The sequence below is a fragment of the Chroicocephalus ridibundus genome, chromosome Z (genome assembly GCF_963924245.1).
Source record: "Chroicocephalus ridibundus chromosome Z, bChrRid1.1, whole genome shotgun sequence".
Classification (NCBI taxonomy): Eukaryota; Metazoa; Chordata; class Aves; order Charadriiformes; family Laridae; genus Chroicocephalus; species Chroicocephalus ridibundus.
In genome coordinates, this window is record NC_086316.1 from 53,455,621 (window position 1) to 53,480,161 (window position 24,541).

Genomic DNA, 24,541 nt, shown 5'->3' on the forward strand with positions numbered 1-24,541 from the left:
AGGGTTGCTTGCAGATTCTCCCATAAGCAGAGATGCAGGTTAGGGTTACATGCAGCTCCTCTCATAAGAAGAGATACTGTGCTACCTCTCTTCCCCTTTCCTGAAACACCTGGACAATTACATGAAAATTTGAGTTCCATTATCTCCCCACTAACCCTGCTACTTGTATAGCTCTGTCATCACTTTTGCTACTGTTTTTAAGAACTTGCTGCCAGTACTCAGCAGAAGCCCTATGGCCCCAAGGAGAATGAAGGGACTGCAGGCTGAGTCCTTGCCCTGAAATATGGATCAGGGATGTAGTCAGAAAGAACACCTGCTTTCTGCTTAAAAAAGCACTCTGACAGGTAACTGTTAAAAAACTGCCCCTAAAAATAATTTTATAAAAAATATTGGCATTACTGAAGGCCAAATTTTTATAAGAGTAGCACCATTTCCTAAATTTTAAATAAATTCTTGTGGATGACTGAATTAGTAACAGCCAGTAAAACATCCAGTAGAGAAGATAATTACTTGATTGTCAAATGGAATAACAACAGTTTTCCCTGCAGTGAAATCTCTACCACTGTAATTAGGTTATGTCATACTTTACCCTGAAGGGAATATTAAAAACACAAGACCAGCCAGTTCCATCCACTGTATTTTTCTATTTATAGCTTAGTGCTAAATTGCTGCCTTCATGATGCAGCAAAGACATCAATAATGGAATAACAGCTCTTCTGCTGCTCAATTAAGTTTGCTACATGGATATTAATGTAAATATGGATCTCGTAAGAGAATTCTGTTGACTAGTCATTTGTAGTATAATAATAAATATCTTACGAATGAAGAGTTCTAAAAAAAAAAAAAACAGAAGAAATGCATACAAGCAGGACAAAAAAAAAGTAGCAATAAAAATATCTGCATAGGGATATACATATACTGACACATTGACTGAATTGTGCATTGCCGTTCTTTTTCATTTTGCAGCACTAAAAAAACCCCAACAACTTAAGATCAACACTGCTGGATTACATTTTGATGGGATATGAAGAATCGCCTCCCACCTATGAGTCCATTTTGTAACAAGAAATACAAAATTATTTGTTTAGATCTTAGCAACTGTTTGTTTGTGTTCATTTTTATAGGTAAAAAAATGTTATTCACTGGTGTGAATACTGTTTGGTTTTCCATGTATATTTGAGAAATAAGGAAGAAACTAAATGCTTTTATACCTAATGTAAAATCATGCTGCTTTTCTTTTGCCTAGAAAACCAGACTGTATTTCTAAGTGAATCACTTAATGGAGAAAAAAAGTACCAGAAGAAAATGGCTTTGTAAAGTCTTCAGTGAGTTAGGTGAATCTAAAAATGCTTGACATCTATAAAATGGAAAACAGCAGTAGCTTCGTGTTCTCCCTGAAGTGAAGGTAGCAGTTAGGGAGGCTTCTGGTTCAAGACTTGAGCTTTCTCTTCTTAAGAAAATTAGATTACTTTGTAAAAAAAAATTATAAAAAGGCATAGGCACAAGACATAGTCAGGAGAAGAAAAGGTGAAAAGGCACTTTTGTTAGATTTCTGTTCTGCTTTGTTTTATTTTTTTCTTAAAATATTTTGTGGAGCTTTTGTGAGTGACACACAAGTAAGCCCGCTCCCCAGTCTCAGACAGCTCCAATACCAAGCTGAGAATGAATTAACAGGCATCTGGAATTTTTTGCCTGGACATTAGTCCATGTATTTAGGCCCTTTGATTTGATAGAGAACTGCTTTTAAAGGATGTATTTGTTTAATGTTAACACACAAAATGAAACATCATGATCTTTGGAAAAACAGGTAAACCGATGATGTATGTGACCAGCTTAGAAGCAGTTTCATCTAAAAGGTGAGATCATTTAAGAGAGAACATATAATGCCAATGACAGCTAGAAATGTTGTCTTTGAAAGTTACACAAAGTAACCCGCTTTTCTATATATTTATGTTGGATAACTGCAAAGGGCTAAGAAGGAAGGCATCATCCCCATCCTCACTGCTTTCTGAAACAGAGACTAACTTTGCGGTGTAATAGTGCAAAAGGAAATGGAATTTCTGATTAAAGGACTGACATAAGCAACCTCTGTGTGCTGAAACTGAGTATCACAGTATTTTTAATATTTTATATTTATATTTAATATTACTACTTATATTTCTCTCACCCTTGCTTTGCTTCTCAATTTGCTTCCTGTTAAAAAGCCTGTCCTTGCATGAGTATCAAGTTCATTGAGCAAGGTGTTTTCTGTAGCATTATATTCCACTTTGATAAATAGTTTATTTCATACAAGTGTTATACCTAAAATCTATTTAGCAGTTAATTTTTTTTATTTTTTTTTTAATTATGCAAGGGTAATACAGGTAATCACCTCTTCTTAATTATTTATAAAAGCAGGAATTTATTACCAGTTACCTCTACACTGAAACAAAGCAACTGTTCGTTTTTCTTCAGAGCAGAGTACTCTGCAGTACAAAGTAAAAGCTACTGTGTTGGATAGTTCAGTCATTGCTCAGGAAAGCAAAGGGGAGATTCACATTCTGTGTTTGGTTGAGATAACATAATTGATGTCATGTTTTTGGTGAAGAGCCCCAAAGAATTCTTCCTTGCCATGGATAAGCAAAAAGTCAGTTTTATATGCTTTTCAAAAACACAGCCTCTTTGCTATCATAATGCGCTATAAAATCTCAGTTCACTTATGACTCAGAGGAATGTCAACAGCAATGCTCTTAGACATTTTGCTGGAAGCTTTGTATTTGAAGTCCTACCACAGTGCAAGTCTACTTAGTGTGTGATATTCAGTGGGTTAGTGACTTGAGGTGACACAACTATATGACACAATTTATTATATGGCATGCAGATTTAAACACTGCAGGCAACAGTGCTTTGCAGAAGTTTGAAGGGAATCGCTTTTGCAAATCCAGAGTGAGAAGACATCAAAGGGAGACAATGTTTAATGATACCCTGGTTCTCAACCAACAAATCGGATAAAGCCACAAGGTTATGAAGTAAGACTGACTGTATTAACGAGAAGCTTACAGCCATTGCTTCCGTTGTGAAAGCCTTGTAGACATGGAACAGTAATTCTAAGACAGAACAGTTCCCTGAGGCAGAAGGCCAAGGCACAAGCAACATCACTATCCCAAACATAAGTAACAGTGCTAGTATCAAAGACATCCTGACAGTTTACCAAACGCTGTTGCTGTTGAAAACTATTAGTGCATACATACTTGTTTTCAATCCTCAGGGACTAGTAACAAAGATTCTTATGTATCTGAAATGCTATTTAATATTTAATTCCAACACCTCAAATTATCTTTATAAACTTATCATCTGGAATGCATGTAATTATGGCTTCCTCTGTACTAAGTGCATATTGATGGCTTCTGTGATGAAAAGTCCTAAAGTTTTTTCAAATCTGTTTCCAAGTGCCATGGTCACACACAGTTTTAGTAGTTAACTGAATGAAAAATTTACACATGAAAATATGATTGTAAATTAGCAACATTTTCCCTTCTTCCCTTTCATAAAAGAACATTACTTTTTTGCACTAGATACTGTTTTGACAATGAGATGGATTAACTTCCAAGTTACCACCTTGCGCCTCCCTCACCCACGTGCACCAACCAGGATCCAAAGATACTAGTTCTAAGATAGTGCAGTCCCTATGTCCATGCAGGCCTCCAGTAACACTACTAACAAGGGTGACAGCTAAGAGGAATTGTGAAGATGGCTTTGCTTTAATACAGATTTCTGTCTTCACAGAGTAAGACTGACAGCATCAGCTTTTTTTCACATAAATTACTGAGCCGCATCCTTATTAAAACATTCTCAGTCATTACCAGGCAAAGCAAGATCAGAGACATTGACCCAGTAGTGATGGAAGACTCTGTATTGCATTATTCAATTTTCCAAACACTTTTCACCCATAAGCAAATCTCAGCACACACAATTGAATCTGATCAACCCTTCCAAGATATCCTTACAATAAAAATAATCCTTCTTCAGGTTTGCCATCCTGTGAATAACCCTGTGGTGACTCTCATTGATCAACTCTTATGGCTTAAACGTATGCGGAGTTCGATATTTTCTTTGCTTGGTGAGCAGAATCTTCTCGCATATTTGTATTTTAGAGGAAAATTTGGCCAGAGGATGTAAAATACTTCTTTTTCCATAGATGATTGCTCTCAATATTAGTGTTCTGACAAGTAATGTTACCAGCTAAATTAGTGAAACTGGCTGAAAAGATCCTGTGGGGCTACAGATACAGGGAAAAATATTCTTGAACCCTTTGCATTAATTCTGAATAAAACAAAATAGAACCTTATAAATATGACACTGAAAGTGAATAATGCTATTATGCTTTCTCAGAACCTCAGACCATGTTTTCGCAGTGTCGTGGTTTAGCCTCAGACGGCAACAAGAACCACGTGCCGCTCACTCGGGCCTTCCCGATACAGGAAGAATTGGAAGAAAAAGGCAAAACTCTTGGGTTGAGACAAAGGCAGTTTAACAGAACAGCAAAGGGAATAAGAAAACAACAACAATAACACGGATAGAGGCATATACAAACACGATTACGGAACAGCCCCTCACCGATCAGACGGGACGCCCCAGCCCGCTCCAAGCAGCGACTTCCTGCCCCCTTCCCCGGCAGCTCAGGGTGGGCACGGCTCACAGGCATGGAATACCTCTCCTAAGGAGAATTAACCCTGTTAATGCCGGAACCAGGACACACAGAATCACAGTTTTCTTGGTTTATTTTTTTGTTTGTTTGTTTGTTTGGGGTTTTTTTGTCGAAATTCACAAGATCAAATTTATATTGACTGAACTTCATGATGTGAATATTTTGTTGTCCCAGGTTTTGCAGTAACACTGCTTTTTTCTTTCCACATTTGTTTGCAATAGGAATTTGTTTATTTTCTTTATTCTCCATAGTTCCTGGTTACGAAAATGCATATCTGTTATTTCTTATGCTGTGGCATGTGAGCTGCCATCCAAACTGTGTTGGGAGACTTTGAAAGGATGGTAATTTTTCTGTATTTTCCTGTCACAACATTTTTTCCTTTATTGTTTGATCACTTGCAGATATGATCAAGTTTTAATTCAAAATATTTTCTGAAGAAATATTTGAAGTTATCAAGTTAACTGAAGATATTTCATATGTGAAAATAAAAATATTTTAATGTATGAACATAGAAATATGTTAAAGAGAGCTGAGGTTGATTTAGATACTCAAGTTCAAATATGAAATCTTTCAAGCTAATTGGGATAAATGTAAAGACAAGATAAATGAGACAAAGGACAAAAGGTTTTTCAGCATTCAGGAATGAGAGGAATTAATTATAAGTTTCAAATCTCAGCAAGATACTTTTGGCTCCATGGCAGAAGAAAAACAGTGCTGAAATGTGACTTCATGTCTTCTTTTGCTACTCTCTCCTGACAAGAGCAGTGTGCTCTTAGCTAAGCTCTTCTGTGGCTGCTCAGAAGTTCTAAAGTCATCTCTAAGGAGTTAATCTCCTTTGACTGTTTTTCTTACCCTGCAGAAATATGGTGTGATTTCAGGTTGCCAGCAACCATCACAGATGATCAGTTTTTACCTTTTCTTTCTTCCGTCTCTAAAACTCTAGCTTGTTATGTGAACAATGTAATACAAATAGCAGTTTCCCATCTTCACCATATGTTGGGAGAAGAAGTTTTGCATCTTCTACAGCTTTTGTGTTCCTATCCACATACCTGGTTTGGTGCAGTGAAGAAGAAAGTGAAGAAAATAATTGTCAAGAACAATAAAAACATTTTCATTCTCAGGAGAAATGAGTCAACATCACAAGCCAACTTAGTATTTTATTGTACTGCCTGATGTCCTTCCTGACATACTATGCCATAAAAACCCCCTCAGTGTTTGTTTGTACTATTTATGCCTCGGTTCACCTTTGACCTTCAAAAAAGACACATGCAAAAAGATCTGTACTCCCAAACAGAGTCTCAATAGAGTCACTAGGAGTTCAGGCAAGCAGAGCAGCACGTTTTCATGCACTGCATTGCTGGATCTGCACACTGGAAATACCCACAGGAAAGGAATTTATAAAGGTATGCTTCCTGAGGAAATAAAAATATTTTATCTCAGCAAAATCTGCTTACGTAATATATCTCCTATAAAAATGCTGTGCTTTACAGTGGCTATGTGCTGAAAAAAACTTTTAAAAGTCCTAATTTACCATTCAATAGACTACGGGCTGACACTATGATACTTATTAGTGGCACAGCTCATTTATACATATAGACTGCAGCATCTGTCCTAAATATCTATCCTGCATACCTGCATCCAGCTCTGGGGCCCCCAACACAAGAAGGACATGGACCTTTTGGAGATAGTCCAGAGGATGGCCATGAAAATAGTCAAAGGCCTGGAACACCTCTCCTATGAGGAAAGGCTGAGAGAGTTGGGGTTCTTCAGCATGGAGAGAGAAGGCTTCATGGAGACCTTATAGTGGCCTTCCAGTACCTACAGGGGGCCTACAGGAAAGACAGAGAGGAATTCTTTATCAGAGAGTGTAGTGATAGAATGAGATGTAAAGGTTTTAAAATGAAAGGGGGTTGATTTAGATTAGATATTAGGAGGAAATCTTTTACTGTGAAGGTGGTGAGACACTGAAACGGGTTTCCCTGGGAAAACATGCATGGCCCATCCCTGGAGGTGTTCAAGGCCAGGTTGGATGGAGCTTTGAGTAACCTGGTCTAGTGGAAGGTGTCCCTGCCCAGGGCAGGGGGGTTGGAAGTAGGTGACCTTTAAAGTCCCTTCCAACTCTAACCATTCTATGCTTCTATGGTTCTGTGATATATGCAATAATGGTAACAATGCACTTCTATTTGTACAATTTAGAAAACATAAAGAATCATGTAAAGATTCAGAAAACAGTCCACAAGGACTACTACAAAGATCGTAAAAAACATCCATTCAGATGATAAGGAAAACTGAAAGGGATCAATATACTAAATTTTTTTTTGAGGAAAAATTATCCAGTCTGAAACTATTGGTACACACATACAAGATAGTTTCCTGAAAGGAGAATGTACCTTCATCCTTACAAAAACAGTCTGAGCAGACTATACACTTACTGCCCTATCACAGGTAAAAATTAGACTTTTTTTTAGGTCTTACACCATTAAGATGACAGGGCATTTTCTCATACCATTTCGATCCATTCCTACCCATTATTCTTGCAGTTTACTGCCCAATCTGTCATTGCTCACCTTTAAGTATAGAAGCTCTGTACTGTTACTACTACACCTACTATTTCACTTTTCAGTACTTATCGGTTAGCATTTCCCACCCATAGACTTTTGCCTTGAACGTTCTGACTTGCAAAGGGCTTTTTTCTCAGACCTAGACCTGTCTGTCCACAACCATATCTGGGCCCACATATGCTTTCCCAATGCTTCACAGAACCTTAAGTACCTCAACCTATGCAGCTGTAAGGGCCTTTTCCTTTGCAAATCTGCAGACTGCCTTTTCTCTGCAGTTATGTAACTTTTTACCCAAGCTGCTGTAACATTGTTTTCCAGAGCTCCCATGCAATTCTTCTTCCAGGTTGTTCTCATGCTATTTCTCCTGCGCCTGCAAGTCCCAGTTCTCTCACTGTTGGGTTCTCATGCAAAGCAAATGCCACTGTTGTGAGAATCACCCCTTTGTTCCTTCTTTTTTCCTACGTCCTGTTTCGTTGGGTTTGATTAATATTAGAGAAACTCAAAACTTAGTGAATAACATAATAGTCATTTAAACATGCAGTAAGCAGTACCCAATAATACATATGGACGAGAGCTTAACAATCAATCGGCACGTAATGCTCATGACTGGTTATGCTTGTTGTAATTCACACTAATATTATCATAAGCAGGAACAACCCAATTGAGTGGGTCCCAATGAAAATCATACAGTACTAGGAAAAAGTGTGGTAAAACCGAACATTTTCATCACTTTCAGCTTCACCACCTGCTACACTGGAGAGGATGCACAGGGAACAGGTTACAGGAGTGCTTTTCCTGACTTGTCTTTGGCACTTACCCTTTTGTTTTGATTTTTTTTAATTTTATTGTTTTTCCCCAGAAGTAACTGTCACAATTAATATTGATGTGTGTCATCAACCATCATCCAACTGACTAAAGCTTTGTGCACGTAAGTCTGCCTCAGCATCTTTTATGCAACACATACTCCACTGGCTTCATGCACCATTATGGAAACCATATAAGCAAAGATTCTGGACCTACCTCAGTAGCAGGGAAGTCCCCTGACAGCTACCCTGCACTTGATCAAGGCCTGGTCTGCAATGAGCGAGGACAAAAAATGGTAAGAGTAGTAAAATTATGTGGTTTATTCTTGCTTTCCACATGCAGACTACAGCACATTACAGAAGCTGATATCAAAAGTTTGTGCAAAGTGTGGTGCCAGAGCATCTCTCATGATTTGGCACTTACAGCCCTTGCAGGCATCTGAGCAAACTCCAGCTAATGCTGCAGCCACTGGTGCAGTTTGAGAGTCACACTGCCATCGTACTCCCATCTGCTTCTGTAAATATTGCAGGGGATGTAGAAGGCAAACAGAACCTTGACAAGGAAGTTTCTTAACAACAGGCCTTTAGCCTGAGATGAGGGACCTCCACCCTTCAGTTATCCGGAGATATATTCCAAAGTTATGCTGCTAATTCAATAACTGAAGAAGATCTGACAAAAAAATGATGCTTCATAAAAGGTAGAAGATGCATCGATGCAGATTAAGAATTGTGGTCCTAATGATTTCATTGGTCCTAATGGTTGAGGGACAAAATGTCAGCTGGTCAGCTTATAAGGCATTAGCCTACACTGTAAAAGCTGGAGTCACACACCATGGGTTTGCGAATGTATTTGTTTTATGTGGCACAGTATTGGTAGCAGAGGAGGGGGCTGTGGAGCAGCCCCTGGGAGGAGTAGCTAGGGCTGCCCTGTGCTGGACAAGGCTGCCTCCAGCCGGCTCCAACCAACCCACCGCAGAGCATGGCTTGGCCCTGCAGCCAAGATAGTGGCACGTCTAGGAAAACCCACTTAATAAAGGGTAAAAAAAGCAGTGCAGCGGCTGTGAGAGAGAGGATTGAGAAAAATGTGAGACAAAACAGCCCTGCAGACACCAAGGCCAGAGACAAAGCAGGTGGATGAGGTGCTCCAGGTGCCAGAGCAGAGATTCCCCTGCAGCCGATGAAGAAGCCCATGGTGAAGCTGGTTGGTCTCACACAGCCCATGGAGTACCCCGTGACACAGAAGGTGGATGTGCCCTGAAGGAAGATGCATCCCATTGGGAGCCCATGCAGGAGCAGATTTTCTGGTAGGAACTGAGGCCCATTGGGGACCCACGCTGCAGCAGTCTGTTCTTAAAAGGCTGTACCCCATGGAAAGAAACCATACTGGTGCAACTCTTGAAAAACTGCAGACCATGGGAGGGACACGCTAGAGCATAGGACTGTTGGGAAACAGTGGAAGAGACAAAGCATTGTGAACTCACTGTAAGCCCCATTCCCTATCCCCCCTGTGCTTCTTGGGGTGGGGAGGAGGTAGAAAAGTCAGGAGTGAAGTTAAGCCTGGGAAGAAGGTAGGGGTGGCGATAAATGTTTTTAGCTTTGTCTTTGCTTCTCACCATCCTACTCTATTTTTAATTAGCAATAAATTAAATTAATCTTCCCCAAGTTGAGTCTGTTCTACCTGTGACGGTAGTTGGTGAGTGGTCTCCCTGTTGACCCATGAGCTTTTCCACCTTATTTTCTCCCTTGTCCTGTTGAGCAGAGGGGCTGAGAGAGTGGCTGGGTGGGGGTCTGGCAGACAGCCAAAGTCAAATCCACCCAGGAATCAGAAAAATGTATTTACCCTTTAATGAAGAATCATTGCTTCTCAAGGCAGTAACACTGAGCACTCTGATGCAAGGAAATCCTTTAAATACCAGTTGTGTAACAACCACCTAACATATCATGAGCTGAGAATTTTATGCATGCTGGATGTTTCTTGAATCTTACAGAAGACAGTCACCTTTCTAATCCCAGCTGCAGTAGAAGTAGAAAGGTGAATGTCAGAGTTGTAATTTGCAAATGATGAGGACAGTCTTCTGCTCAGTACTTGGTGGCTCTCTCATGTTGATCGTCTAACACAAGAAATATGAGATGAGCTCTGCACAGATCTCTCAGAAGGTTTCCTTTCCCAGGTTAAAGCTCTTCATTCATGGTGATCTTCCTAAAAGGTACAGCATAATCTTATGCTATCAGTTCTCATTCTTCTCATGAACAAAGAGATTTTGAGTAACAGCAAGTGATGAGGCAAGTGACAAGCCTGTCCTGGACTGTTTCCATATGTGCTGCCTACCCTGTACGTTGTCAGTCAAACCAGACATAGGCCACTGTGGGTACAAGGGGCTTTCACAAGGATGGAACACTGGGATCTTTTAGAGATCCCTCCTGCTAGTGTGGTCACCCATGGTGACCACTCAATAGCTCTTGCAGCCTGAGATCAAAAAGACAAAAAGGGTCTAGTGTCTAACAGGCATTATTTCCCTTGGTAGAGATGATGGCTTTGGGGCAGCCCATACATCACACAACACCATCACATATTACCAAAAAAATAATGTTATATGATTAGGTAATTTATGCCTTGAAGTGGGATATCACATATGATTTACTGGATCTGAACATTCAAAACTGTATGGTTCCAGTATTACTAATCCTCAGATGATGGTCTGAAAGAGATTCTATACCCTTTTGCAGGAGATTGCATTACAGTTATCCTTTCTAACCAAAGCAAATTATAACGATTTCTAAACATATTGGCCATTATTGTTCAAACGTGTTATGCCGCTATGCCAATAAATTGTAAGTCAGACTATCCATTATTCTGTTTATCTATGTTTTAGATGTTTTAGAAATCTTTGGAATAAGGAATGATCTGAAGAGAAATTAAATAAATCTAGCCAGTAAAAACTAGACTTAATGTGTTCTTTACCAGTTCAATGGCTAGAAATGTACTTAGTAGGACCTCTATGGGGTAGTCAAATATTGTAGAAAGACATGTGTGTGTATGCGTTAAAAGAGCAAGGAAAGAAAACTGCCAGTCTCCATTACTACTTCATTAAATAACCGAATGCATAGAATTATAAAACAGACTAACAAAGACAAGAAAAAGTGGCTTTTATATGCAAAATGATGTCTGCATACAAATGTATAGGGCAAGTATGTGGAAAAATTGACATTTTCCAGAAAAAGAAACTATCTGAAGAAGTGGTGTTTCTTGAACAAAAGGAAAAGAAAAAAGTGAAACACTTATTCAATATAACAGTTATTTTATCAAAAGAAGTTGACAATTTCTTTAAAAGCATTCTATTCTGACAAATTTGAATTAAAAAAGAAAGCCTTGTATGTGAAAATTTAGACATTCATTCTCTAAATCATAGAATGTACTCATTTTATTCTCAAATGCCAATACCTCCTTACATTCCACTTCTTTCATAAACCATTTTTCATTTTTCAGATCCATGCAGAAATTCAGCCACCTCTATACCTAAAAAGTATCCTAGTTATGGCAACCTTTAAGGTTGCAGTACACCAAATGACACTTCTTCGATCGCCATCCTTTACATATCTTGGTTATTTTGGTTTCTTCATAAAATTTGCTTACCTTTGCTGTTTTAGTATATTCTGTCATAGGCTCACACTTTTTAAATTTGATGAGACTTCAGGTGAAATTTTTTTGCAGTCATTCATTTGCAAAATAAGTAACTACTAAAATAAAACTTAATTTAGGTTGGGAGGAGTGTTGTTTTTTGGGGGTTGGGATGTTATTTTTTCTTTTAATGACGCCTTTCCATCAATTTTACGTTCTTACTTTTCCCTTGGTGGGAAATGGCCTGGGTACACACTTTGTATCCTTTGTATAGTCTTCTTATTCCAGGTTCAAAAGTATTCAGCATTGTTAAGGTCGCCACCCATCGTTGATAGGTTGTCACCTATCAGTGACAAAAATAATTCTACAAAGACTACAGTGGTGCCTGACAAGTGACCTCTTTTGACCAAATGGGTTACCACAGTATAAAGCACCAAAACATTCCTCCAAAAAAATTATTGTCACTCTGCTTTCCATTATTTGAATCCCCAAAACAGAGAGTAAGGAGAGAGGTCATTCCAGAGATCAACTAGTTGAGGATTACCTTTCTCCAACTGATATGCGGTTATGATACTCGTGATCTGAGGACATGATCTATGCTCTGGTGGGGCCAATGAATGAGGAATGCAATCCTTTGAATAGTGTTCTTCACTGTGCCGATGTTAAATGCAGATGCAATCTGAAGCTCACGGTCACAAAAAAACAGTGAAACACATCTGTCCATGAAGATTCAAGCTCTATATTTCAATTTGACTTTCAGTATTTATTTTGTATACAGAATACCATTCAGACTGCTTTAACTGTACTGAAAGCTAATCACACCAGAATTACCAGGGATATGCTGTAGTCATGAGGTTATAGCTATATTTGGTGAAAATAGGCATCTGAACCAATAATGTTCTTGTGATAACACAATAGCATGAAGCCTCAGTCCTAACAAATTAGTTATCTACTAGTGAATTCAATCTTCCACGAATATCTTGAATAATTTTAACGTAGGTTACCAGCTCATTTTATATCCTACATATCCCTTCATACTTCTCTCTCTCTCTCCTGTTTTTGTGTTACTGTTGTACACAGATGTTACATCATGTCATGGTAGGTTGTGTTTATAGGATAAGCACAAACGAAGCATTAAAAAAATTAGCAAACCCATCTTCAGGAAAGCAAAGCTTGATTGCATGCTTTCCTTGTTTACTCAGGAAGCTCTGCTAGACTTCTTGTGCCATACTTTTCAGAAGAACTTTCAATTTTTAGTTTATTTAAAGATGCTATTTGTTGCCATTCTCCTCAAAAAACTTGCCAATTTTTCTGTTATCTGTTTTTCAGATGTTGTGACGTATTTTTGCTTTCATCTGTCTTCCATCTCATTTCTAGTCCTTTTTTGTTATCCTGCCTTCAGGGCCAGTCCTTGAATTTAAATTACAATGGTCATTCTAAGTGCCTTTCTGTAAGATATTATTCTCATAATAATAACTATTTATAACTATATATAACTAAATAATAATAATTTAATAAAATTGAACTTTGCAAGGTAGTATTTCCATACAGTGCAAAACCTAGATTTAATAAGCAGGTATTTAATAGGTAAAAGAAAAAAGGTAGAGAAATCATATATTTTGGTTAAAGATATTAATAGACTTACCTGTGTCTGGTAGAGATTTGATGACCATCTCAGTTAGATACCTGGAATTAAAAGTGGAGCTCTTCCTTAGCTCTTTTCCCAAATCAGGACAATTCCTTTAATGATCTTAAGTTTAATTTTCTTTAAAAGTAATTGTTGATCATAATAAAATTCTCTCTTGGCTATGTTCAAAAGCATTTAAATAACAAAAAGCAGACATATTAAATAGAGAATATAGAAAAGTCTACAACACTTTGTTATAACAGTGCAAGCTTTTTGTGTTTAGACACATGTAAAAATAATTACATATGTGTGTATATATTTGATGAAGAAGGCCCTTTACATAACCGTTACATACATAATGTATGATGCTGCTTATGGAACAGGTATCTTGAAATGGGATTCCTTTATGTTTTGAGTGATAACTTGGTGTCTTGGTTTGGGGTGGACCAAGGCCAACTTTCTGTTCGGTGAAAGAGGCTCTTGCTTATACTTGTTGCTGTGGCAACCAGGGTCAGCTGACTCAGTTTTTTTACCCTGTGGAGGGGTCACACCTGTGGGGAGGAGTGGAGAGGTCAGGTGACCCAAACTGACCGATAGGGTATTCCATCCCATCTGCTGGCTCAGTATAAAAGCTGAGGGATCAAAGGGGTCAGGTTGACTCTTCTTTGGTGGGCTCCTTTCCAGTGGTACTTCTCCAATAGCTCATCTGTCTGTCTGTGGAAGACCCTCTTAGCTCATCTGCTTTTTGATCCTGGTCAGTGTGTTCCAGTTTGCGTTTGTCACTGAGTCCAGTCTGGAACTTTTCCGGTGCCTGCCGGTGACATCTTCCTAGGAACTTGATCTGGTTTTGTATATATTGTGTATTTTTCATTATTTCATTTTTTATTTTATCATTAATCTCTCATTAAAGTAGTGTAGTTTTTTCTAAACTCATAAATCTCTTTATCTCTCTTCTTCCTCTCCTTGTAGTGACAAGTCGGGGAGAGCATTTTTTGTGTTGTCATTGGCCAACCTGGCCCAAAGTGTGACACATGGAAAAAATGGTCTTATCTTTAGGTGGAAAGCAGTTTGTTAATTGTTTTTATCATGTTAGATTTCAGATGCTCTTGCAAGACAACACAGAGCAACAGTTCCAAAAAGCTGTTTCCTGGGAGGAAGGAAAAGGAAGAATTTCTAGGCATTTGTTACAGGCATGAGGCCACCAGATTGCAAAAACAAACACCATAATAGGTCATCAGTTTAATTTACTAGATTTTCAGCAATTAAATTTACATAAAGGAGATTATTAGGAGTATAGATTAAAATGATCAGTGTTAGACACTGCATGAAGACTTGTTTTATTATGAACTGAGAACAACACATCAATGGCAAGGTTTCAAAGTAAGTAAATACCATCCTTATCTCACTCATATATGCAGTAAGGCATTTGTGTGGGTTTAAGCAGCTACAGGAAATACAATCCCTGAGTAATCACATAACTTGTCTGCCACTTTTATGTTACTGTAAGATAGGATGAAATCACCTCATTCCTCTTTTCTACATATCCAAAATTACAGTATTAAACCAAATCCTTTATATTTAAGGGATCAGTGAGTAAGGAGCAAGTGTTCTTTTAAATGTTATTGTGTCTCTCTTCACTTTGCTATCTGGGTGATACTAAAAAATTAGTGTTCACTTACAGCAATATTCCTCTAACAGTGGTATTTGCTATAAAGGCAGACTGTTATCAGCTACTGCAAAACTGAGTAACAGAAGATAAAAACAGAGAGGATTATCCTCTCAGTCTTATCTACATGTGTTAAGTCAGGATCTCTGTTTTCCAGTAGTTAAAAAGCCATGGAGTCTGAGCTTGTCAAAAACCTGTCAGTTTGTCTCTCTGTGCTTTTTATTTGGGAACAGAAGTTTGGAGAGGGAGCATCTGCACTCTGGGCATACTCACCAGTCAAGGTGCAATTGGATGTACAGACAATTTGAACTGTTTTTCTGAACAAACCAGGGGGACAAGCAGCTGTGTTACAACAGTGACAGAAGAGAAGAGTGCAAATGAAATTACTAATGTTCTACCCATCTGGGGTATCACCTTATTTCTCACCATTATTTCCCCTGGACATTTCCCTCCGGGAGGACGGGAAGTTAAACATAAGGAGGCAAATGTCATAGGTCTTTTTCTGCAGCTTCTCTCTATCTTCATCTGGTGGGAAAGTATCTTGTCTCCTCAAGCTGTAACAGTCATGAACATACAGTAGCAGCCACTATACCAAAAATATCTATGAAAACATAGCTGGAGAGGAAAGAATTTGTGGAATGTAATGATGTTGGTAACAGAGGTTGGAAAATGGTATCCCTTGTTCTACTTTGAAAGATACTTAGTTATTGATGATAAACCCTGTCCTGTCTTAGTTTCTGTAATATTACATATCTATGTTGATTAAGTTCACTAGTAGTAAGAAGCAAAAATTCACTAGTGTCTGAAATCAGACAAAGATGAAGTATCCTATTTGAGGTTCTTGCTTGTTCCTTCTGTTTGCATTTGATATGCCTTTAGACTTGAAGGATCAATTAATGTGAAAAAAATGTCTGTAGGTTAAAAAGATGGTTGTTTTTTCTCAGTACAACATGATATGCTTCTGCTGAGAATAGTGATGTAGAGCTCAAGGTCGAAGTCAGTTCTGAGTTGTTTAAGGGGCTTCTTGTTTCTGGGTTCACAAACATGTTGGTCTTCTGGACAAAAAAGATGCCTTGAGGTGGGGTAAGTAGTTAATAGTTGATTGTAACACCCCTGCACCAGAGAAAGGAAAACAAACAAACAAACAAAGATCTGTAGCAAGATATGTGCTACCAGACACAGATTCTCAGTTATAGAAAATAAAAAAAGAGAAAAACAAGAAAGTAAGAAGGAAGGCTATTGCGAAGGAGATAGATTAGCTGTAGGCAACTGTCTGAAAATGAGCTTGACAGCCTTTGTTCATGGTCATGTTGTGATCTGGGGTCTTTCAAAAACCTGCAGCCAGGAGTATCTTAAACCATGGGAAGCAATGTAGACAAGTAGGAGTAATTTGTTATTTATAGAAAAGAAAACTTTTTTCTCAAAAGTTTTTCATATTTTTTTTCTATTATGATAAAATACTGGGGGAGTTGTTTTTTTATAACTATTATTTAATGCCTCATTTTTATCTTATTCTTTCTCTTTCAGTTAAAAAGGGCATTTTTTCTTTTTGTTACTTTCAACATTTTTGATGGATAAGAACCTTGAAAAGTTGCAAATCAGGAGCTGGAAAGTTGTAAAAAGCCGTTGAAAAGGGAAGAAAAATTTTGAAAGTACAGACATGTTTTATTTATGTGTGGAAAAAGTGGGAGTTTTTTAAATAAAAACCTATTTTTTTTAGGATTTTTATTAAAAAAAAGACAATTTAAAAGGCTGGAATATTTTCTAAGAAAGTTATAAATTCTTCCAAAATAAATTGTTATCCCAAGCTATCTTTATATTTATGTTTTATTGGCATTGTTATACCTCCAGTTTAATTTTCAAGTATTTTCAGTAATGTAATGGAAAACTTCTTATTCTTCTCCCCTAAAAATAAGTAGAAGTTCTGATACTGCTAAATTCTCCCAAAGGGGAAGAACACAGGATCACGTGTTTTTTGCTATATGCTTTTCTCTTTTTTGACTTCTATAATTCTGGTGATAAAAACTTCTAGGGCCTTACTCCCTTTTAATTGGATATTGAATTATCTGTGTGGTTGTGATTTTTTTTTTTTTTAATCTTAGCAGGAGTGCTATATGATGCTTGGGCTGCATTCAGAAGCATAGCTGAAAAGACATTTTAAATAGTCTTTGGTTGTGATGGAAGAGGACAGGAAGATGATCCAAGCACACATATTGTTTTTCTTCACCCTCTCTTGAGATATAGAGTATTGTAATACATCTTTTTATCTGTTAATGCTGCATTTAATGAATCCCTTCTATGGAAAAAGAGTTGGTTTGTTGTTTCTGCATCCATTTATCTTCACATATGGAAGCATAAAATACAGACATTGGGTAAAGGAATAGGAACAGCTATGCTCTGGCTAAAGTAATTTGGTGTGCAGTGAAGATATACATGAATTGCTGCAAAATGCTGATCAGGACTTCTCAACTCTGGAAATGCTGATTTCCTTAGCTACTCGGAAGTGTTGATCAGGACAAATTGTACCTGAGAACTTTAGCATATTTCCTAAATTAAAACTGGAAAATACCGCCAGAAAATTCAATTACTCTGGACTAGGACAAAGCAAGGTTCTACAAAGAAATGTGTTAGCATTGGCCAGACTAAAATTATTACACAATTCATTTATTTATATTTATTTTTATTCTTTTATGCATGTATATCACGGACTGATTATTAAAGAATGTAAAGAATGCTCACAAACTAATTTAGTATACTAAGGTAGATAGTGCCACAGAAGCCCATTTTAAAAGAATAAGCAAAAAAAAAAGCAATGTGAGACAGCTGATAGCAATCAGCTTTTAATGCTTATCAAGCTACTGAATTTTCAATATATTCTGCTGGGTTAATGTCACCCATATTGTTAATTATTGTTAGTGCCCAGGTGCTAAAACAAAAAGTTGAAAGCCAATGACCTGATTTTTTTAAAAAAAATGGAAAACCCTTAGTTTCCTTAAGTTGCCCTTTCAGAAATTAAACCATGTGTGGTTTTTTACTTAGGCAAGGAGTTTTCTCAAAAATATTTAGCGGGTTTTATTTCTTTACTGTTGCTTTACTAAATGAAATTGTTTATTACAGTAGGTCTCTGTTAAATGTGGTGTATCTGGTTTGGGGATTAGGGGGTTTTTTGTTTTTAATTTCATGTTTGCTTCAATTTATAAACTGTATGCAGTTTCTAGATGCTCTCTGGTAACCTCTGGCAGATCTTTTCACAGATGTCCTGTAAATCTGTCATGTGCAGTAAATTCAGTAATTGCATTCCCCAATCTACAGAACTCCTAATATGGATGTACTGATAAAAGATAATCTTGCATTGGAATGTCCAATTTTAAAGTCGTTACGACAAAAAAAAGATGCTTAAATGTGTTGCATTATAGAATACTCTCGAATCTTTCCATTTTCAAAGAATGCACATGAAGTGTTTAGTTTACTACAGGTCTTTCTGTGTCAAAAATTCTAAATGAACACTACCTCATTTTTTTCCCATTTTCCAGGTTGTGACACTTAAGTCTTTCTTGAGTATTTCCTTAACTTTGAAGTCCACAGTTACTATTGAAGAAAGTGCTTCATTTGCTATTACCTCTGAACAAATGATACTGTAATAAGTGCCTTTGCCTTTCCCTGTCACTGTGTAATTTTTCAAAGTTGTTCATAAAGTCTGCTAAAAGCACACCTATGTATACTGACAAAACTACCATAGTAAGGAGTAGTTTTAGTAGAATGGTCTCATACTGACGCAACAGTGCTGCCCATGTACATAGGAGCAGACAGCATGTACTAAACCATGATATACAGTATTATGAGGGGGGCTTGGATGTGTTTTTTTGTTTGATCTTTTTTTTTTATTTTGTTTTTCCAATAGATTCTTTTAAATAACTCATACTGCAACAAATATTCTGGTGATTTTTAGATGAAAATAGTTGTATAGGTCAGCAATAAAATTTTTGGTGGTTGCATCCAGATTCTTTTACCATCAGAGTTTCCAGCATAGTAACATATGAACTTTTTGTTAAAGTTCAGAACTTTTTTCCTGAAAAGACAGCACAGATAGGCAACCTCTTTCTCTCACTACCCTAATCATAAAAAAAAAAATAAATCCCCTCTTCCTTATATGTTGCTTCTTGTCCTGGCACTACAGGCATTTGTAGAAAGTGTCTCTCTGTCTAACTTAGAAGCCCTGTTGAAGAACTGCAAGGCTGCAATAAGCTCTTCCCAGAGCCTTCTCTTCTTCACACTGAACAATCCTAACTCTCTCAGCCTTTCTTCACAGGAGAGATGTTCCAGCCCTCTGATCATCCTCATGGTCCTCTTCTGGATCTACTCCAATATGTCCACGTCTTCTTGTGCTGAGGGCCCCAGACCTACATGCTGTACTCTGGGTGGGGTTTCATGCAAGTAAATTAAGGTGGAAGAATCACCTCCTTGGACCTGCTGGCCATGCTTCTTTTGATGCAGCTGAGGATATGATTGGCTTTCTGAATTGCACATTGCTGACTCATGTCCAATTTTTCATCTACCTGTATACCCAAGTCTCTCTCTGCAGGGCAGCTCTCAAACAATTTATCCCACAGTCTGTATCGATATTGGGGATTGCCTGAACTCAGCTGCAGGACCTTGCACTTGGCCTTGTTGAACTTCATGAGGTTTGCATGGAACCACTCCTCTAGCCTGTCAAGGTCCCTCTGCATAGCATCCCTTCCCTCATGTGTATCAACTGTACCATTTAGCTTGGTGTCATCTGCAAAGCTGCTGGCTGAGGGTATACTCAATCCCCCTGTCTGTCATTAATAAAAATATTGAATAATACTCATCCCAGTATAGATCCCTGAAGGATGCCACTTGTTACTGATCTCCGTTTGGACTTTGAGTCCTTGACTGCAACCCTTCGGTTGCAACTATTCAGCCAGTTACTTATCTGTTGATTAGTCTGGCCATCAGATGCATATCTCACTAATTTAGAGACAAGGATGTTGTGTAGGACCATGTCAAATGCCTTGCAGAATTCAAGATAGATGACGTCAGTTGCTCTTTACTAATCCACCAATGCAGACACTCAACCGTAGAAGGCTACCAGATTAGTCATGCACAATTTTCCCTTTGTGAAACCATGTTGGCTGTCTCTAATCACCTCCCTGTCATCCATATGTCTCGACATGTCTTCCAGGAACATATTTTCCTTGATCTTAATGGGCACAGAGGAGAGGATAACTGGTTGGTAGTTGCCAGGGTCTTCCTGTTTAAAAATGGGAGTCATGTTTCACTTTTCCAGTCGCTAGGGTCTGCTATGACTTCTCAAATACTATGAAGAGTGGCATGGCAACTACATCATCCAATTCCTTCAGAACCCTGGGTTGCATTTTGTCAGGTCCCATGAACTTGTGTATGTTCAGATTTCTTAGATGGTCTAGAACCTGATTTTCTCATATGACGGGTAAATTAGGCAAAAGTGCTTCCTATTTGGTTCACTATGGTATTTTTGTTTCTTACTCGGTTGAGACTGCAGTGTCTCCAGGACCAGCATCACTGTTACGCACAAAATACGTTTCTTAATTTTCCCAGAGAAACAAATGAAATATGAAAGTTTCAGATTTAAAATAGCATAGTAAAAAAGCAGAAAGACAGTACCTGGGAGCAAATGATAGAAGACATCTGGACTGGGAAGGTTATAATGCTATGTTGCATGACATTTCCAAATATTTGCTACATATTTCTAAGACAAACTTTAATTTAGCATAGCTCTACAAACTGTGTAGAAGTTTGGTTATGCAGTACACTGACAGATTTCAGTGCATTGTTAACATTTTTCTTTAATGTCCTTCACAACTTCAATCCTTTAGGAGCAATAATGCTTTAACTAAGGCATGGCCAGCAAAAAAAATACTGTTCTTCCTATCATACACATATTCAGACAGCTTTGCAGTTGTTTTTCTAGAGTTTCTTCCCTGGAAGAAGAACCTCTTTTCTTTTATATAATGACAGTAGAAGATTTATGTAGCAGATGAAAGAGACTTTGGAAGAGGACTAAAGAAAGGATTCTCAGTGGAAAACTGCACGCAGTTCACTAAATTCTCATAGCTCATCTACATCACGTATGCAATATCTTTTAACCCTGAAACAATCATTTGCTTTCTATCTTTAGAAAGAGAGAACAATAAATTAAGTAGGTTGTGTGCTGTATACCAAGATATCCTCACTTTTGTTCACTTTGTTAGGGTTGGAGACACCAAAAATAGACCAGCATGATACATACAGGTTCACTCCTTAACACTACTGGTCATGAGGTTAGTTCTTTCGGGGCAAAAAGTGTAGGTGACCAAGCTGTCCTGTAGTTAGATATCTTGCATCTTCTGTGGCAGATGATGTTAACTATTCCTGGAAAAAAGATAGTAAACTAAACAGAACTTGGGTCAGTTCTAACAAAACCAACGTGTATGTTTCATAATTTCATATTGATGATAATAGGCCCAGGTTTATATAAAAGTTTTATGCAGTTGTTTGTTGTAATGCAACAGTAAGTCATTTATAATGTCCTTTCATATGGCATATGTTTGATCAAAATGAAATGAAAAACAGTATCTGTGCATGTAAAAGGTATCCCTTCAAAATCTGAGTACTAAGGCTATTATTTTTTATTGTTTTTCAACACTGCGTGAAGAGGAATTCTGAACTTGTAATAGTACAGAATATCATCAGAAAATGCATTGTCATCAGTTAGTACAATATTTTTTAATGACTTACAAAATCACAATTACTGTATCTAGCAAGGTATTCTTTATCAAGTAAGATGGCATTTGATTGATGAAGTTAATATTCAAGTATAGAGCAATTGAAAAGGCAGGGTTGTGACATGTGAAAACAATGGTCAAGGAGGATCTGTTCTTTGTTAGTCAGTAGTTTTATTGGCTCAAGTTTTCTATGGCTGCTTCCTCCAATCAATCATCAGTGATTTACTACAGCAGAACGAAGCACAAAACAAAATACACCTATCCACTTTATAAAAATGACACGAGCAAAAATGCTCTGATGATTGAGGACATCCCTTACTATAGGACAATGAGGTCACCTTTGTTACACCTAAAACTGTGATGTCACCAAGATGATCTTTACCCTTATACCAACAAAATACAAATCTATTAGAAATATATGCAAAAGTCATGACTTTGTTCATTCCTGTTTTATAACGCAGTCATGCTGAAGCTCGCTAGGAACAGAAGAAGAAGGGATGCTTATTTTGAATGCAAAATTTTCCTGATATTGTGTCTCTCTTGTTTGTTGTATTCCCTCTAAATCACCCTGCGGTGATAAATCTGGCTGTTTAGGGTGTCTCTTTGGCAGGCTGTCCTTTGATTAGGCAATTTGTCTTTAACTTGCCCAAAAAAAATGTTCTCCATGAACAATGGTTGGCAGTTAGGTACTTGTACTGTGAATGCTATATTGTACTGGCTAGGTAATAGACACAGAGAGTGAGATAAGCCAACACTAATGCTCCTTAATAAATGGCCATACTCTGTACCAACAATATATAGCAATCAGTATACAGGAGGAAGGATGTTGTGGGATAACGAAAGTATGGACATATTTTATTTGATATTAAATAAGATTTATCAACATTTTCTTCAGTAAAACATGGTTTGTCTTACACAACTTGTCCTGTGGAGATCTAGAAAGTAGAGAAAACAAGATGGATGCTGATTATTTTATAAACTGTGTGAGACAAGTGGTCTGCAGTTACGCATGAATGCATGCAGCTATAATGGAGTGGCCCAGATTTACATTAGAGCTATATGAAATATTAGTTACAAAATTTAAAACTTTCCCAGATTCAACTCTCTTTGAAATTTTTCAGGTTCCTCAGAAATGGCAATGTATCATATAAAACTTTATGCACTAGTGGTGAAGACATTTTTCCTGGATTTCAGCCAAAATTTCAGTACAGCTTTTGGTGGTGAATGTTTGACTTTTAGCTTACTATGTTGGCTTTTATTCTAAGTTAGAAATTATACAGCTTTTCTGCAGGATGCTCTGCTGTCTGTGTCCATGCCATGTTCTGAAGAGGGCCAGCACAGAATATCATGGCTAAAATATGTAAATAAATAAAATCTAAAAGTGCCATTATTATAAGCTGCCTGTCCTTGAAAATTTTCTAAAGCAAAAATGTCATTTTCTTTTTTATCAAACATAACAAAGTCAAAAGTGGGTTTTATACAATTTTATGTGAAAATTTTCGTTGCCATTAAATCGTGTAGAAAAACAAAACTGTGGGGAATAAAATTTCCCAAAGTGGAGAACAGGGATTCATTGTATAAATGAATCATGCTTTTTTTTTTTTAATGCATTAAATCTATATGAATACATAATCAGTTATTGAAAGAAGATGCATTTTTCTGTAGTGTTACAAGGTATGCTGCCAGATGTGTTGTGGACTTGGGAAGGAGTTTGAAGGTTTTACAGCACAATACAACATCCTAGGACAACTGTGCCTGACGTATACATGTAGAGCAGTCTCTCAAATAATATTATAATATTTCCCCTTCATCTTCACCGGTCCATTCAGAATGGGACTGCAAATGCAGCAGCTTGCAAACATGCAAATATGTTATTACTATCATCAGGGATTGTTACTATTATCACAAATTAATGTTTAGCTCCTGTGAATTGGTTACTATCACCATGCATACATCAGCTGCTACCAGATCCTATCATCCATAACCTGTTTCTACTCACATTTCACAGTCGCTTACATACCCCATTATATACAGTGAAAAGGAAAATGTATTGAAACTACTAAGCCACTCAGCACCTGGTTGTTATTCATGGAATAATAGAATTGTTTGGATTGGAAGGGAACTTTAAAGATCATCTTGTCAACCCTCCCTGCCATAAGCAGGGACTTCTTTCACCAAAACAGGTTGCCCAAAGCCTCATCCAGTCTGTCCTTGAACACTTCCAAGGATGGGGCATCCGCAGTTTCTCTGGGCAACATGATCCAGTATCTAACCACCCTTATCTTCCTTATATGCAATCTAAATCTACTCTCTTTCAGTGTAAAACCATTGTCCCTTGTTGTGTTTTTACAGGCCCTCGTAAAAAGTCTTTCTCTGCCTTTCCTATGAGCCCTCTTTATTACATTGAAAAGCCACAATAAGGTCTCCCCAGTGCCTTCTCTTCAGGCTGATTTTATCCTACAAAAAGGGGCTTAATTCCCCCCAACCCTGCCTTGAGGTTTGGGGGCTTGAGAGATGTGGGGAGAGAGATTGCCATTGATTTTAACCCCTGAGCTATTATGCCGTTTTTGTGATATCCTAATTGCACCAATCATGAATGGGCCATGCAATATCCATAAAGCATTTATGGCAACAAACTGCTTTTCATATGAAAACATACAATAGCTTTCAGTGGCAACTGATGGAGGTTTCCAACTTAAGTGGAAACACAACGCTGATATATAATGCTTTGGTTTTGACCCTGCCTTTCCATTTATCTCTAGGACAAATAGGCTTTTTAGGAAGCTTGCAGATATTTAGTAATAAATTGTGGGA